This window comes from Phyllostomus hastatus, unplaced genomic scaffold, assembly GCF_019186645.2.
Source record: "Phyllostomus hastatus isolate PE091 unplaced genomic scaffold, TTU_PhHast_1.1 phas_scaffold_501, whole genome shotgun sequence".
Taxonomy (NCBI): Eukaryota; Metazoa; Chordata; class Mammalia; order Chiroptera; family Phyllostomidae; genus Phyllostomus; species Phyllostomus hastatus.
The window spans coordinates 41,671,294-41,688,125 of NW_025334033.1; the positions used below are offsets into that span (position 1 = coordinate 41,671,294).

Here is a 16,832-nt window from a genome sequence, read left to right on the forward strand (position 1 = left end):
CTGCAATAGCCTGGCCAGGGAAGCTGCAGCGTTCACCCACTCCAGGTCCTCTGCTCGCTCTCCTGGACTCAAATTAGTCGACAACAGGGCCCTCCCTATTTGGGACTCTGTTTGGCTGACCTGCCTCGGTCCCTGCTCTCAAACCTTGCTTCTAGCAGCCTCCACCAGTGCACCAGATCTAGAGGAAAGTTGCGCCGGAGCTGTTGGAGGGGCGTCATCGCCTCCTAGCAACGCTCCTAGCAACCGGGTAACATCTGCTCCCTCTGGTCCAATGCGAGCTGAGAACAGCTGCGCTCGCGCCTAGCGTTCCGAACCAGAGCAAGAGGCGCTTTAGACTGGAGGGACCGACCTGCAGCAGCCTGGGCTCCCGGCAGTGCTGCAGTTACCGCCGCCGCCACCGCTGCTGCTGCCGCTGCTGTCGCTGTCGCGCTGCCGCCGCCACCGGCCGCTGTCGCTCTCAGCGCCCTGTCTGAAGAGTGACAGCAACGCAAAAGCGGGAGGGAGCACTGAACCCCGCGCCTTTACGAAACAAGTGCATGCGCCTGTCTCCTGGTGAATGGACCCAGCTCGCAAGGTAGGTGTGGACTCCTCCAGCCAGGTGCCTTCCTTGGAGGCTCAGAAGGGTCCCTTACATTGGGGGTGAGGGTAGGAACATGTTTGGAGATCCCACCCTGCCCCCAGCCATTGAAAAGTGGTCAGCTGGTGGCCCCAAATAACCTGACTTGATATAAAAAATAATTAAAAATCTTGGAATCGGTTCTTGAGGATTTCCCTGCCTGTGGCTGTGAGATTTTTGTTCGGAAGTTTTCAGCTCTTGTTTTTCCTTTGACTTTGAAGCCTATGCATGCGCGTTAGCTGGAAGCAACGATCGCCCAGAGAAAGCCTGTGGTTACGGCTAAAGTGACATCGTGCAGTCTTGGCTAATTGAATCAACACGTATGGAGAGCAACATCTTTTTAGGTCCTGCTCTGGAAAGGGTCCATTTGGCCGAGAGCAGCCCTTCACTGTTACTCAACCTCCTGAAAAGTAACCATAGTAACTCACCTCTCTTTTGATGGGATCTTCCTCATTGGCTGCCTGTCTTCCTTTGGAAAGCTCATTTCTCTAAATATAGAAGATGATGAGATCTGTAAGCCTACATCCGTGTAGAAAAGGTGCAGTTAAACATGGCCCTTTAAAGAAAAGTACTATTTGGCTATTTCAAATCTTGTGAGAAACAGTGTGTATTCCAGAGAATGATTAAGTTAGTGTGCTTGGAGTTAACTGCCGGATTGTTACTTTAGAGAAAATATTTTCTGAAATTATACAAAATCTGGCATTTAAAAACAAATTATGTATCTCTGACTCTGATTTCTTGAAAACATTAACCTACTGATAATCTCCCAGTAAATAACTGGGAAGATCAATTACTTAGTTATTTACAAATTTCTTAAGATAATTAAGATTCCTCATACTTGAAATTAAATCTAGAGAAGAGTAATTTAATTCTGTTATTCAAAGGCAGATGTATTTGTCTCTCCAGTCCAGATCAACCCCATCGGAAGCACCTTAGTGTCCTCCTAGGGAATCCTCTCTCCCTACTTGTTAACCAGCTCGAGTCAGTGCCGTCCTGACCCTTCCCACATTACTTGTGTTTGTCTCCTTGTTTCAAAATCTCAGGTAGCCATTCATTCCTGAGCCGGAGGCTGTGAGAAATGCTCGCTGTGCACAGGGGAACTCTCACCAGATTTTCTGAAGCTGTCCTAGAAATACACTTTTCAGATTGATTCAGCATTACCAGGTAATCACTAGCTTGAAAGAAACAAACGCTAATGTAGCATTACCATAACTTACAAGATCAATAAAAGGAGTCGTTTATATAGATGGTTGCTGGGTAGAAGTCAATAGAGGTTTTCTGTAGAAAGGACATTTGCGGGCTGGCAGACCTCCCTCTCTTAGACCCGTGTGAATAGGAAGGGCCGGATTCGGGAGCCTGGCTCAGGGAGCATGTCAAGTGGGAGCCCTATCAGCACACCAGTGCATGTCTGAATGAAGGAAATGAAGAGTACTCTGAGTTGCAAAAAGAGATTGTGGTGATGTTTTAAGTTTAATTTACGTTAAGGTCATGATGATGTGAACCCATTAGTATTAAACATTTAAAATGATTCTCAAGACTGAATGCAGTCTTTGAATCTGTTCAGCCCTCCAGCATTGTGTAACTTTCACATGTACTGAGCTGTCCATGTGTACTTCCTGTAGGTAAGCAGCCTAGGAAATCACAGCCAAGTTCATGAAAACATACCAGGCTGCATTTCTTCCTTTTCCTTACTTCCCTTTGTAAAAATAAATAATTGAACAATTTTACTCAGAATCCTATTTGAAAATTTATTCTGTTCTGGTTGTTGTAGAATGGTTTTTACTTGGCTAAGTATAATTAGTATATAATATTATATTAGTTATATTAGTACAGTGTTTATGAATATCACGAGACTTTAAAAGTACTGGTTTCCATAGTCATTGAAATATCTGTGGTTTAATAATTTTAAGCATTAGAGATGACCATTTGAACCATCAAAAATGTTGGTTTCAACTAGCTTTCACCACTGCCCACCCCCTCCTCTTCCTCCATCATAATTACTATATTTTATGGTGAGAAACAAATCCAAGGGGACCAGAAAGATTTACTGTGACCTGCCATGAGATGTATATGGAGAGACAGTGATGCTATCAATCTAAGGAAATTTTGAGTAAAGCAGCCACAAGTATTGTGTCATGTATATGCCTTAGTCTTGTGTTTCAGCAGTTTACACACATCCTGTTCCTTATGTAATATGGTAGAAGTTTAAAATTATTCAGTGCCCTTTAATTATGTGAATGAGCCTGCCCTTTCATGAAGACCACTGACATAATCAAAAAGGTCAAGTGAAAGAGGTTCTTAAATTTTCATTTTGATTTTATCTTGAATGTATAATGTGCAGAATACATTGTGCACTTTTGATGAGCAGGTATGTTTAAAATCATTCAGGAGAAAATGTTCTCATGGTATTTAGCTTTTAAATAAATAAAAATAAATCAAACAGTATTATTATAATGTAAGCATGGAATCCTAGAGACATTGGTGGATGAAAAAAAAATCCCACCAGTGTATAGTTAAGGATGTAGTCACTCTCCCCAGGGGGAATACCGGTGGTAGGTGAGCATATCGCAGGTTGTAAAGAGGGGCTGCATCTGCTCTGTGAGGCTCTTAGGTAAAGCTGAGGTCAGTTAGGTCAAAACTGAAACTAAGTGCTAATCTCAGTGTTTTCAACTCTGGTGGGAAGTTTTTAGGTGTTTATGAACATTCCACGTTCAATTTCATGTCATGCCACTTTTGTGGGATTAAGAAGATGCTTTGAAACGTGGAGAACAGTTGAAAGGTTTGATGAAGGTGCTGGGCATCTCGCCGGCACACCTGGGCGCCCCACTGAGGACCCCGCCAGCGGGCTGCAGCTGTCACACGCCAGCTAAGGCTAAGACGTGGCTAATTCCCATTGCTCTCTACATCAAAGAAATATGCTTTAAAAACCCAGAGAAAGCTAAAACTAAAATAATTGCAGACGCAGGGGCACACAAACTGAGGAATAAGTACATGTTCAGGTTTAGGGGAAGCTGTTCCTTGTCAAGCTCCCCTTTCCCACATCTTATTTTTCATAAGTTGTCTGTCTAAATAGTATCATTATATTCCTTCAGCGTATCCCGTTTTTAGTCTAACACAACTGTTTTTATCTTTTTCTGATTGAACTTACCCAAATGGGCTGGCCACAGAGCCGTCCAGTGCGTACAGCTGTGACTCTCAGTGCTGGGATGGGGGGAGGATGCTAATGAAAAGCACTAAGAGCTGGCTGGTATTAGGTTCAATATTGTAATATAGCTTTATATTTAGAAGTTAAAAACTTTTCATATTATAAATTATAGAATGTGAAGTGCAACAAAAAGTCTTGGTAGGCAAAACTCCAAGTGTCTTCTAAATATCAGTGATGTTTGGAAGGGGAGGAGTCTGTGGTGGTGTGGCGGAGTATTATGTGTTGTTTTGAAGATTTTTATCAAAAGGGAACATGGGTTAGAAATATCAGGAAAAGTTGGGGATACTGCAAAGAGAATCAGGACTCAGGAGCCTAGTCTCAATTCTGTCCTCGTGTGCTCCTCATTTACCACTTTGTGGCTCAGTTTCTCTACACGTAACCTGAGAGATAGACTGTCTGTTGTTAACTTCGGTGGAGTGCTTGAGCTCGAACACAGCGCAGTTTAATGAAGCACCTTCAGCTCCTTAGAAGTCAGGTACTCTTTGAATGAGGAACATTTTGTGACCAAAGCAACTCCAGGTTGTAACACAAGTTAGCTACCATGCGAGTGAGGGCAGAGAATCACCTAACTCCAGAGCAAATTCTTACATATTCTTAGTGGGCAGAGTCGTCAATGAGTGGTTACACCTTATGTCTTTCTACGAACGTTTTGGGATACCTGGCTAACTGTTTTTGGTGATGTGCCTAAACCTGAGGGTGCTATCCAAGTGGAAGACGATGTGGATGATAACAGAGCAGGTGCTTTTCAAAACACCACTGCTGCCTATGTAAATATGAGGGATTACGACCCCCCTCTCTGAGCAATAGACCTGGGTGTCTAAGGCACTTGTAGTATCTCCCTAGACATTGTTGGTAAGATATTTCTTGGAATCTATATATAGCTATGTGATTGCTGTGCTAACTTCCTTTCTTATTTCCACTTTCCTAAGTGAAAGGTGGATTGAAAGGGAACATCACCTTAAAACAAGGAATGCACTTCTGAGGGGTGGTGACTCACAAAATGTACCACGAAGCCCCTAGCACTCGGTATCTATCATCACTAGGGTCAGATCGGGGCAGAAGTTAGCCTTTGGTGCAGCATCTAATGTAACTTCACAACAACGTGGCTGGCCACATCCCATTTCATGCACTTCTCTTTGGTTCTGAAGCCATCACCAGTGGCACAAGATCGACTTGTGGAATTGGAGGCATTTTATTTAATATTCTGTGCCTGGCACTGGGACTATCCAAAATGCTACTGGTTTCTTGAGAAACCCTTCTAATTCATTGGCTGTCAGTATCCCAATGAAAGTTCCTCAGGAAGTTTTCCAGGAGCTACAACTTGTTGGTAATTTTAAACTGTCAGGAGAGTCAATCTTGTGCTTGGGGTGGATGATAAATGTGAAGAAACAGATTGTTTCTTTGATTCAGAGCTTAAAACTGGCACTGAGTTCTGCTCCTATAAAACATAGTTCCCAGAAACATGCCAGACAAAGAAAGGCTTATGAAGGAGGTGGAGGAAATACTGAGAAATAATCAACAAAACTAAAGGTCCACAGAGGGGCCCACATTTCAGCCTTGGGTGTTGCACCTGTCTACCTTCTTGAATACACTTGTGACTGTTCCATGCAACCTGTGCTTAACACTAAAGGGACAGCAAATGTCCCATACATAACACAGTGCTGCTGGGGAGGACAAGTGTGATTTCAAAAATGAGGGCACGGCAATAATAATACCTAACATTTATTGAGCAGAAAATATGTGGACATGTGATGGGCACAGACTATGTGCTTTTAAAACATCTCATTTATTTTGCATACAAGTCAGTGTGTTCGATATTTCATTGATGGGGAATCTCAGGCTCTTTGAGGTTAAACACTTTGCCCAAAGTCACTGAGTGAACAAATTGTAGAGCTGGGACTTGAACTAGTGCTGTGGGACAGCACCAGAAAGTCAAGCTGAAGTATGTATTTTAAGCCACGCAGCAAGATTATAACATGTGGCTAACAGTGACAGGTGAGGTAGCTCTTTCTAAACAACAGTGGTCACAGTCCTTGAGGAGGGATGGCTTTGCCACCAGCAAAGCATTATTTAGATGGGTAGAGACATACTTTTTAAGGCTCATGCCAGGCCAACACCATTCAAAGGGAAATCAATGAAAGACTGGAAGCCGAAACCCATGAACTGTTTATAACACAAGTCAGTTGCTGCTCTCGGACTAGGACGCACCTTATTCTCCCCATTGATTAGACTGTTCTTTTGTCTGTGGCCTCAGCTGCACACATCTAATAGGATGGTCTCGATGCTGGTTCTGCAGTGTACTGACTGAAGGAAAATGAAAACCCTACCAAAATTCACGTGTTAAACTGTTCTTAAACAGTTCTTCCTCATCTCTCAGGCTTTTCGTGGTCTTGGACAAAGGATGGGCTCTGATGACAGGAGTTGTTCTTTTATTATTGTCTGTCCTCTCAAAGTGTTTGTAAATTAATTTGCTGATGATCTTTCCTTAATGTACTGCCCTGGGCCGTGTACCAAATGAAATCACTTGTGCAATAATAGGGTTTCAGTTTTCTGGAGGCAGAAGGGGAACAATAAGAAAGAACGTTTGAGCAATCGTTTGTAATTACATTTTAAACATTTATTTAAAGAAATACGTATAAATTGTACTGCCAGAGCTCTTGATGACAGGGATGGTCATTCTGTTCTGTGACTCAGTTTGTTGCTTGTTGAAGTTCTACACTATGAAATACATGGAGCCCAGCAGAGAGGTTTTATGTGCCCAGAGGGTAAAGCATTAAAAACAATTTAAATATAAAAGCCAGCATTAGCTATGTTACCTTCAGAGATAAATTGAGGCCCAGCCTAATTCAGTTTCATGATTTAGATACTGTTCTCAGAGCTCAGGACACTGTGTATAAAAACAAAGTCATTTTACTTTTTCTTGTTTATTTCCTCAGCTTTATTTGAAGTATAGGCTGGGTTGAGTTTGCCTTTTTAGTTACCAGAGACTTGTAGAGACAGATTTACTCACATTTACTGGATTATAACAGGCAAATTTCTTTGGATATTCACAGTAACTTTAACTCTCCAAATGACAGTCCGAACTTTTCAGAAACATTTCCCTTTATCCCAGATGTATGATCAGTGGCAATACATCCAGAAATATTTGCTTCAAGCCTCTATAGTACTTGTAGTATTTTTTTAAAACCTAACTGTTTGATATATTCCTTTTCAGTCCTTTTACTCCCTAATTATAATCTAGTATCTCTGGGAGGCAGGGTGATGAAAAGACTCTTAGAGTCAGAGCTAGGTGGCCAGGCTGGGGTTTGCTTCTGTGAGGTAGAGCTGCTCTATTGGCACTAGGCAGAGCTAGGATTTATTGAGTACTTACTATGTATGTCAGGCACAGTGCCAGCCACTTGCCTTGAATGATTTCAGTGGTCCTATGGGCCAGTATTAGTTCTCTCCCCACTTCACAAATGTGCTTTGTAGAGAGTTGATGCAATTGCCTCAAGGTCACACAACTAACAAGCAGCAGAGCTGGAATTCAAACCCACTTTCATCTGTCTTCAAAACCCAAAGTCTTAGCACAGGACAGACTGTAAAACACTGAACTCCTCTGGGCCACAGTTTCCTCATCTATAAATTTTGGGAACTGAACCAAGTGATCAGTAATAATTTACAGGTCTGAATTTTTGAGTTCCAGTTCAGCCGAGAAAACAGATGTAGGAACTTATGTTTGCTATATATTTTAGCCTCAAAGTAGCTAGAAGCATCTTCCAAAATTTGATGCTGAAAACATTGCAAATAGCAAAACAGCCTGCAAGGAGGTAATTGTCAAACTGATACCAGCTGTGAAAGCTTTTCAGCATTTCAACAGCTCATGGGGGTGTTTTTTAAGAGCAATAAACTAAGTGGCTAAGTGTGTTGCCCATGGAGCCGAGACACAATCTAGTCCCCTGAGAATTTACTCTATATTTTCAGGGTCTGATACATTCATAGTCTTAGGCTGACTGCTTGAATATAGCCAGACAGAATTTTTGTAAACCTTAGAGACATTTGGTGTATATATTTTTTGGCTTTGACCTCTTAAATAAAAATATCTTTTCCAGAGCATCACTTACTTTATTTGACATTTTGTTCTCCAAGCTGCCACCTACCCTTCCTTTTATCATTCATTCAAAGGTTTTTAATTGGTCATAAATGCTGTAGACAATGCATTGCTTTGGAAAATAAAATGAACAGGCATTTAAAGATACACACACACATAGGTAATGTTTTGCTTATGGTAAAGTTACTCTTCTCATTTCCAAGTCTTTCTTCATCCTTTGCTACATGACAGTAATTCATTGGCCCCTATTTTTTAAAAAAATCAGTGACTTCTCCAGTTGCAATGCTAATAACAGCCATTGATGCTTCTTAATGTGAGCCCAAGAATTTATGTTGAAAAGTGACATCATTCTTTCTTCACTATTTAGTTAAAGTGCAGTCTGGCTTTGTTCAGGATGCCAAAGCATCTAAGCCAATATAGCCAATGTTGCAACAGCAACAACAACAGAAATCCATCAAGCCAATTGCTTGGCATTCTGATGATCAGGCAATCAGCTGATTGGCTCAGTGTTCTGTTGTAGTGTTGCTACCAAGCTTGTCTAATGTTCTAACATAGAGGCTCTAAAAATGTGGCCCTCAGACCTGCAGCGTCAGCATCACCTGGAAATTTGTTACAAATGTACATTCTCTGCCCCTGGCCCAGAGTGAATTAGAAATTCTGGGGGCGGGACCCAGCCATTTGTGTTTTAAGGAACCCTCGGTTGGTTCTGATGCTTGCTAAACATCTGAGAACCTCGGTGGCATCAAAGAGTTAAGCAATTTAAAAAGAAGTCAGTCATAGTAATTGTCATCACAGAATAACCCAAAGCTTCATCTAATTTTTTGATTAAATTCATTTAAAATATACCTAAAAATGCAGTTTACTAAAAGACAGCCCCTGGGAAAACTGGGTTCAGCATCCTTCCTTTGTTCTTAATAGAATCAGTGTTGTTCTCCTTTGGTTCTAACCTTTTGAAATCTGTAAAACTCTGAATAAGCTGAGTCTTGCTTATTGAACTCAAGGATCATATACAATAGTAGCAATTATTGACTTAGCTTAGAGTGAGTTATCATTACACATTCATCTCTTTTTAGGTCAGACACACCAGTGGCTTAATATTTTTATTGTCCTTATAAAACATACTCACTCTGGTTTGAGGCTCTCTTGGGTTATAATCTGCTGTGGGGCACTGAACATTGGAAGTGTTTTAGGTGTGATTTTTGCTACTTTTTCTCCTGGTTTAGAAAAACCACCCAGCTAACAAAGCTGCAGGAAGCATTATGCAGATGTCATCAAGTTGAAGGAAAAACTAGAAGAGATGCAGGTTCTTGAAAAGCATGTTTTTAATATGAATAATGAAAAAATAATAATATGTTAGAGGAAAATATCAAATATCTTAACCAAAAATTAATCAACCAACACATTAATAAACAACTCATTTTGTGAATCAAAGGGTTTCAATGCCTAGAAATATTTGAGTGTATGAATTAAAGGTAAAAGAGACAATGTCTAAATATGATCTTTTTTTTTCCTTGTCTGGCCCTGTGAGGTTGAATGAGTACTGAAGGGGACTCAATTTGTATTCTAAATTCATTCACTGCTTTCACTAGGAAGCAGTTTCTTGCCTTTTGCTTCTAAGGTTGAACTTGTATCTTTTCTGGGACATGAGCACCACCTAGAGTACACACTAGGAACTCCTTTTAAAACAAACCTCTTCTGAAAATCTGCTTTCTGAACACAGTTCTTCCTTAAGTCAGAATCCTCAACAGCAATAATATTTTAAAGGAGAGAACAAAGATTTTCACCTTCAGATATCATACCAAGGTCAACTTTTCTAGTTAAATCTTTCTTTTACTGATGATTAACCTCTGTTAAGCCATGTGCTATGAGAATGTTTACACACTGTGACCACATCATAGGGTTTGTCCATGGATGTGCACCGTTATTTCTAGAAAGTGTAATTGGGCCACCAGCCAATTTTACAACGATTTGATTAGCCTAAACATTAAATTAACTCTAAAACAAGCAGTTTAACTAAAATAATGATGACAAAACATCTTTTTTCCATTACATTTTGTGAATCTACTTCAAATTTTGGTATGTTTTGATATTAAATGGCATGAAATTAAATAGAGGGTTGGTAAATATTTTATTTTCCAGTGGATGCTTTGGGAAATAGGCAAAATTCTGCAACTTAAAACGTTTGTTTTGGGTCTGAAGAGTGACATTTGCCTGCAATACAGACTTTTCAGTCACAGGACAATTGCCACTGACTGCTTTACTATGTTGCTTAGTAAATGAAGAGGGAATATTGTTTTCTGGGGTCACCAGTTTCTTTTTACAAGTAGAACTGTTATTATAAAATATTTGTCACAAAATCTGACTTTTCTCCAATTATTTTATTTTGTTTAGCTTATCCAACAAGAGTATTAACATACACATTAACAACGTCGAAAGTAGCTTACTTTAAGAGAAAATATGCAGAAGAAGAAGATTTACATCAAGATTGCCATGGGTATTTTCCAAAAGTAAGACTTTACTTGTTATTGTTCTTTCATTTTTATGACTCTTGCCAATAGCAAAAAGCTCTGGTTTTCATTTTTCTAAAAGAGTAGATTTAATGATGCGTTTGCTTTCCAGCACCTGATATTGCCCGAGGACAGGACTTGCATTCTCAAACTGTCTCTGGAGAAGCTCAGGTTTCTTGAAGACCCAGAAACCTACTTGAGAAGGTCTGTGTTAATTAACAATTTGCTGAGGAAGATCCACCTAGAGACGGAGAAGGAGAGCTATGAATACTTTAAGGAAGCTCCCTGTTATAAGACGGCTTATTCTGATACAAGAAAACGGCTGAAGTTTATGGTACAGGAATGCTGTTCTCAGTCTCTCTATTATGAAGAGCTGCATTCGTATCATATTGTGCCTTATGCTTCGGAAAATGCCATTTATGGAATGGGCTATACTAGCAGCCACTTGGAGCAAAATTCTCAGTTGCTTATTTATAAAATGAATTAAAGTAACTGTTAAGTCCATTGATACTTTGTTTCTAAATGCCTGAACTGTTTATTGTGAAGATGTTAACATAGGCACTATTTATCAGTGCACTTGAGATCAAAGATGAGATGCATGCTACACTGATTGGAGAGAACTCTGGTTATTACTCAGCAGTCCTTAGCACTACCAAGTCAAATTAGAAATATGTCTACCTACTATACAGTGGCAAGTAAGTGCTTTAGAAGCCAGATTTTTTTAAAGCTATGGTACGTAGGAAGAGACCTATATCGACATCTTACACAGATTTAAACATTTTAAGCCCCTATTTTCAAATTTTGCCACTCTTAGTGGAAAGTAACAAAAAGGAGCAGATTAAACTGAAATAGTCTTGTCCCTGAGGCTTAAGGGTGGAACAAACTTACAGTAACTTTCTGGACATGAGGAAGAGAGGGGTAGGTTCTTGCTGAAAAGCTTTGGCTTGTCAAGCGTCGTGCCAAATAATTGTTTGATGCCATTCTCCTGTGGGCATTAGTGGCAATTCGAGATGGAGCAGACATACTGCGACCCAACTGCTGAATGGAGCAACCAGACTACTCCAAACTGACCCGTTTTCCATTTTGCTATTTTTTTTTGTCTTGATAGACTTTTCTCTTTAAGGGTGAAATTTCATAAAATAGCCTTGTGGATGGGCTTATCTCTAAGTTTTAGGGGTGGTTAAAAATGTGGTGGGTCTTTAGTTAAGCGTTTAAATTTTATTTATGATGTCATTTTGTATAGGCTGTGAAGTTCAGGAGAAGAGTAGGCAGGTACACTTTGTTTTTAATAGGTTTATAATTTTTAAAAATGCTTATCTGCAAAAATTGAGGAGGACAACAGAAATTCCACATGGTGTTATTTCTTCATATAGATTGCATTTATGGCTGCCTGGATGACACTTTGCACTGGTTTGTGTACCATTGTCGACCACTCGCTATTTGACAAAATGTTCCAAAATGCCTTTGGTGGCAAAGTTTAGACAAGCCCCTATATTTTGCAACTTGAAAGCTAATTATTTAACAAGTTGGGTAGATTTCTGAAATTGTTTGAAGTGGTTCGTATTTTTCTTTGAGGTTCGATTGAGATGTCTGATTTCAATGTCTGGAGTTATGTTCTATGAAACCTTTCATTGAAATAATTGTCACTCACTGATAAAACGGATTGAGAAAACTAGGTGCCAAAGGTATATTCAAGAAAATACCAAAGACCCAAAGAGGAGTGTTGGATAGACTGTGACAGTCAAGAATCTAAAATGAGGATTGTACAGGACGTAGAAGAACCTTGTGAAGGGTTTTGGGATGATCAGCTGGCTGTGGTGCTTTCAGAGCACTTGGTACGTGACAACGATAATCAGGGACACTGCTTTAAATCAAGACACGACAGGCCTTCGGTGATCATGTGTTTTGGCAAATTTAAATATGGTGATTTGTCAGCCTTGTATCTTGCCTAGTTCAAAGCCATCTTATAACCAAGAAGGCCTTTTTCTCTTCAAGAGAATTTTGTTTTTAGTTTTCATTCACTACTTGCTCACTTTAATGAATCAGGGGTGATTAACATGCTTGCTTTCGGCAGGAAGAATGTTGGCACCCTAATCAGCATGCATTGTTGAAGACAACACAGATCTAGAACTGATAACAGTATCAGGTTTCTATTTAATTGCTCAATCAAAATTAGGGAAAATGCTTTAGAACAAACCAAAAAAATAATAGGTTTGTATTTAAAGACAATTTGGTATGAACAGTATGAACAATATGAATAGTGAGATAGCTTTGAAATACAAATATAAATATTTAAAAATTAATTTAAGGGAAAAAATTTGGCAACAAAATTTTAAAAATTTATTTCACTGCTTATAAAATACCTTGTTTCTCAGAATGGTTCTTTTAAAATGTAGGTTTTTAAAACAGTGGAAACACTAATTGAAGAGATTCTGAATTTGATAGGATAATTATACTATCATATAATTAAAAAATAGAATTAGCACTCTAATAGTTTAAGTTTTTTAGTGAAAAGAACATTTGGCTTGGTTTAGGACAGTGTCCATAGGAAAAACACACCACTGCTAATAGATGTGACTTACAAAAATGTCACATATTAAAATTGTTTGAGGAGAGAAGTGCACATGCTTTAGAGTATAAAAGAGAGAGAGAGAAAAAAAATTACCAAGTAAGCATGAAATTGTAATATTTATTGTATGTCAGAGATCTGAAATGAAGTGAGGACTCTTGGTCAATGAGCCAGTAAAAGATGTGAAGTCTGTTTTGTTTGGCGACATCGCCAGCCCAGCTTGCTGATCTATATATTCGTAAGTAGAGAAGGAACTGTCTTAGAAATTAACAGTATTTGTGAATATGCCTTCTTTAAAATATGTGCTGATTTCAAAACAAGTTATTTAAAAAATATCTTTTAGAACATCTAATTTCTTTTCCAATAAACAATTCATAGATGAGTTGACTAATGTTATCTTGACTTTTAAAAAAATAATAATTTGTATTTCAACGATGTAACTTTCTGAGTTAACCATTAAAACTGCTGTCATTTACCATAAACTGACAGAGGGAGACCCTGCACACAGGGGCCCTGCTGATCCCGCCCTACACGCTGCATTGTGGGAGAGGTGAAAGGCGGCAGACAAGTTACAATGTTTTTGAACCTGGACATCCTTTCTCTGGTGACAAGAACCACTCTTAGAGTAAGAAAGATAGGATGGGAAATCTGAGTGGCATTGGTAATGTTGATCCTTCTTGTGGGTACCCAAACAGCCTAAAGACCTAGTAAAAAAGAAGAAATTTTTTAAAAGGGAAGAGGAAAAAAATAAAAGAGATGAGGAAGGGGAAAGGAGGGCAGAGAAATAAGGAACAGGTTTAGTAAGTGAAAGAGAAAGCTGTTGCATGTGGGGAGGGGTTCCTTGCCTACTATACTCACTTCTTGTCCACTATACACTTAGATCCTGATATCAGGATCCTGTGAAAGAATCATTTTCATGATCCTTTCTTTCCTTCACAGATGATGTATGTGGTTAGACTCTGTTCAGTAAATGTATCATTTGAAATGTGGTATTACTGTGAAACATCCCTGACACTGAGCTCCTGAGTAGATGAGAAAAGGAAACATGCAAATTAAGTTGGGGGAAAGACTAAATGATGAGCCACTGTATACATGGGTAAGCTCAATGCATGATCAGATTCCAATGTACATCCCTAGACTTAATAAATTCTAGTGCTAGAAGACTTGGAAATAAGTGCAATCCTCCACTATTAATGGAGTAACTACCACGAGCCAGGAACTGGGCCAGGGTTGGGGGTACAGAGATAATTGTGTGCAGTTTCTTTGCTTAAGCTGAGAAGGGAAGACTGCAGCAATGTTTGGCTTGATTTAAAAGGTAAGAACTCTACCAGGAGCAGTACCTGCATTTCTCTTTTCCAAACTGTGGGATGGTTCTCAAACGCACGTCTCCAAAGGCGTTTGTGGCTCAGTGAGGAGGGAAGGTCTACTAACTCAGATCTTAGAGAAGAAATGTACATTCTGCTTTGCAGCCTATTTTATCCTTGGAGGCGTAGTAGGAAACCACTGTTGAAGTGGGAAAGCATGGCTGGCCTTAGCCCATCCCTAGGACACAAGAGGTCATAGGTAGGTAGGGAGACAAATGTGAATTCAGACCAATTCCTTCTCTTCTGACTTCTGTGGCTTTTGTTTTTTTAAACAAGGGAAGTCAGATTGATATTAATGTCAAGGAGAGTCTTGACGGAGAGGTACAATTGGGAAATTACAGCTCGAGAATTGCATATACTGTGTTCAAGGTTGAAAGGCCAGCATTCTTTAATGTGCCTTGTGCTGGTGAATAGCTTAAATGAACCCCAAGCTGTCTCAACGCCTGCTACTGGAGCCATCCTCCGCTCTACCCCTGGCTTCCTCTGTGAATCACAGCCCGACCTCCAGACTTTGCTGTAAGTGGAAGTTACGGTTCTAATCCTTCACTCTCTCCCCTGCTCCACAGCATCGCTACTGATTTGCTCTAAGACACTTGTAGGAAAGCAACAGTTTGCTGTACTGGTGGAACTCCTTTGGACAAGGGTTTCCCGAGTGCATCAAACTAGAATTCATCACAGTTTCTTGATACAATTCCTTTTAAAACTATTGTGCTTAGCCATTAAATAATTGTCTGTTAAGATAATCTTATGTTTCTGGAGTTTGATGTATTAGTTACCATTGTGTATGCTTTGCTAAAGAAAAACAACTTCAGGTTGGAAACAATGGAAGAGTATGTGTAATTAATTCAAACAGAGTGTGAATATTATATAGTACATGGCATTTGGACTTAAATTTTCCCATTCTCAAACTTCAGTACTATACATTGGCATGTGACATGTTTCAGGTTTTCTGTTTCTTTATTAAGTGGGACCATGCCCGAAAGTTGTTTCATTTAGAGTTGAACATTTTGAGCAAAATCTCCCCATTAAAGTAGTTAATGGGGAGATTAACTACTCCCCAAGGTACTCCAGCTGCTCCCAAGGGTAACTTATGGTTGGATAGAAGAACATTCCTGTGCATTAGCCCTTCTCAAGTCTTTTGTGCATAGAAATCATGGAGATCTTGTTAAAGTGCAGAATCCGTTCAGCAGGTCTGGGGTGGGGCCCCAGAGTCTGCATTTCTCATTCCCTCCATGACGCGAGTGCTGCTGGCGCACTGGCTGCACTTTGAGGAGTGAGGCCGTGCATCACTCCGAGGGCCCACATAGACACTCAAGCCTATACTCTTACTGTTTTCAAAGAGTATGTATTCATGTCCACTTTCTATAAAGAAATTCAAAGTAAAAAGTAAATATCATCAACCAGTTTTCCAAATTGGCCACAAATATGAGAATATTTTATATAGTCAAACACATAGAAGGCTATTTTCCTTATAGAATTTATGTACATCAAGGAGCCAAAAAAGGAACATGAATATAATCATGTATTGTTCTCATCAGTCAAGAAATGACACATGGTAAATTTCTCTTCTTGATTTCCCCCTGGATTATAGCCATTTAAGGGAGCGCCATTTAGTAACACTAGGGCAAAGATGAAATGTTCACAGTTAACAGGAATTCGGCACTTTTTTTCTTTGGCCAACCCTGAGAAAATCTTATAAAAGCATTCTCTATTAAACTCAGACGTATGGGTGACTTCACAGCCTGAAGAATTTGGTAACTCTGAGCTGAAAAATGGCATCTGGATCTTCAACTGCTTGCTTTGAACTCTTTCTCGAGGGGACCTTCCCCTTTATTCCACGAGGGACCCCCCCCCCCCCTTGCTATGGACATCCTGTTTCTCTTTAGTTGTCAGCATCTGAGTGAGGGGCAGCGTGTCGGTGTAAATGAGAGTGTTGCAAATATTGTCTAATTTGAGCATGCCAAGTGATTTTTGTCAGGCTGTCCTCCGGTCATAAATTGTTGGTATAGCTATGTGAACTATAGTGTCATAAATTTGTCATAGACCATTAACAAAGGGAGAAAAGAAGAAATTTAGTTCTGTGAAAATGCACTCAAATACCAAGCAGATGGTGTTCTACAACATTTATTTGGAAAAAATGTGTATCTGTTACATAATCTAACATATGTCTTTTTAACATTTAAAAATATTTGGTTCATGATTTAGAGTTTTTATTGGATTGTTTTTTAAACTGAGAGGAAGAAGAAAGGTAACTGTATTTTAAAACATATTTGACATGTTATTAATAAAATTTTATTTCTGGTGAACCACAGGTGCCTTTATTAAGTAGGGGAGGGGGTCATGAACATCCGGCAATTACTTTATGCCCCTGGATACCAGAGGTCTCATTTTAAAGACATCTGGTGATCTTTCTCTTAGCAGTTTATTTCCAACACAAAGTTTGCATAAACACTTGAAAGACTTCCCCATCTCCTGGCAAAT

The 16,832-nt window shown here is 39.5% G+C and overlaps 1 long non-coding RNA gene across 1 annotated transcript; it reads left to right on the top strand.

Moving 5' to 3' along the window:
- Positions 1–346: 346 nt before the first annotated feature.
- LOC123808972 lies at positions 347–16,589 on the top strand. The gene is made up of 4 exons (XR_006783861.1): positions 347–574; positions 1,660–1,780; positions 10,303–10,418; positions 10,531–16,589. It is a non-coding gene; the product is annotated as an uncharacterized LOC123808972 (long non-coding RNA).
- The last annotated feature ends 243 nt before the right edge of the window (positions 16,590–16,832 follow it).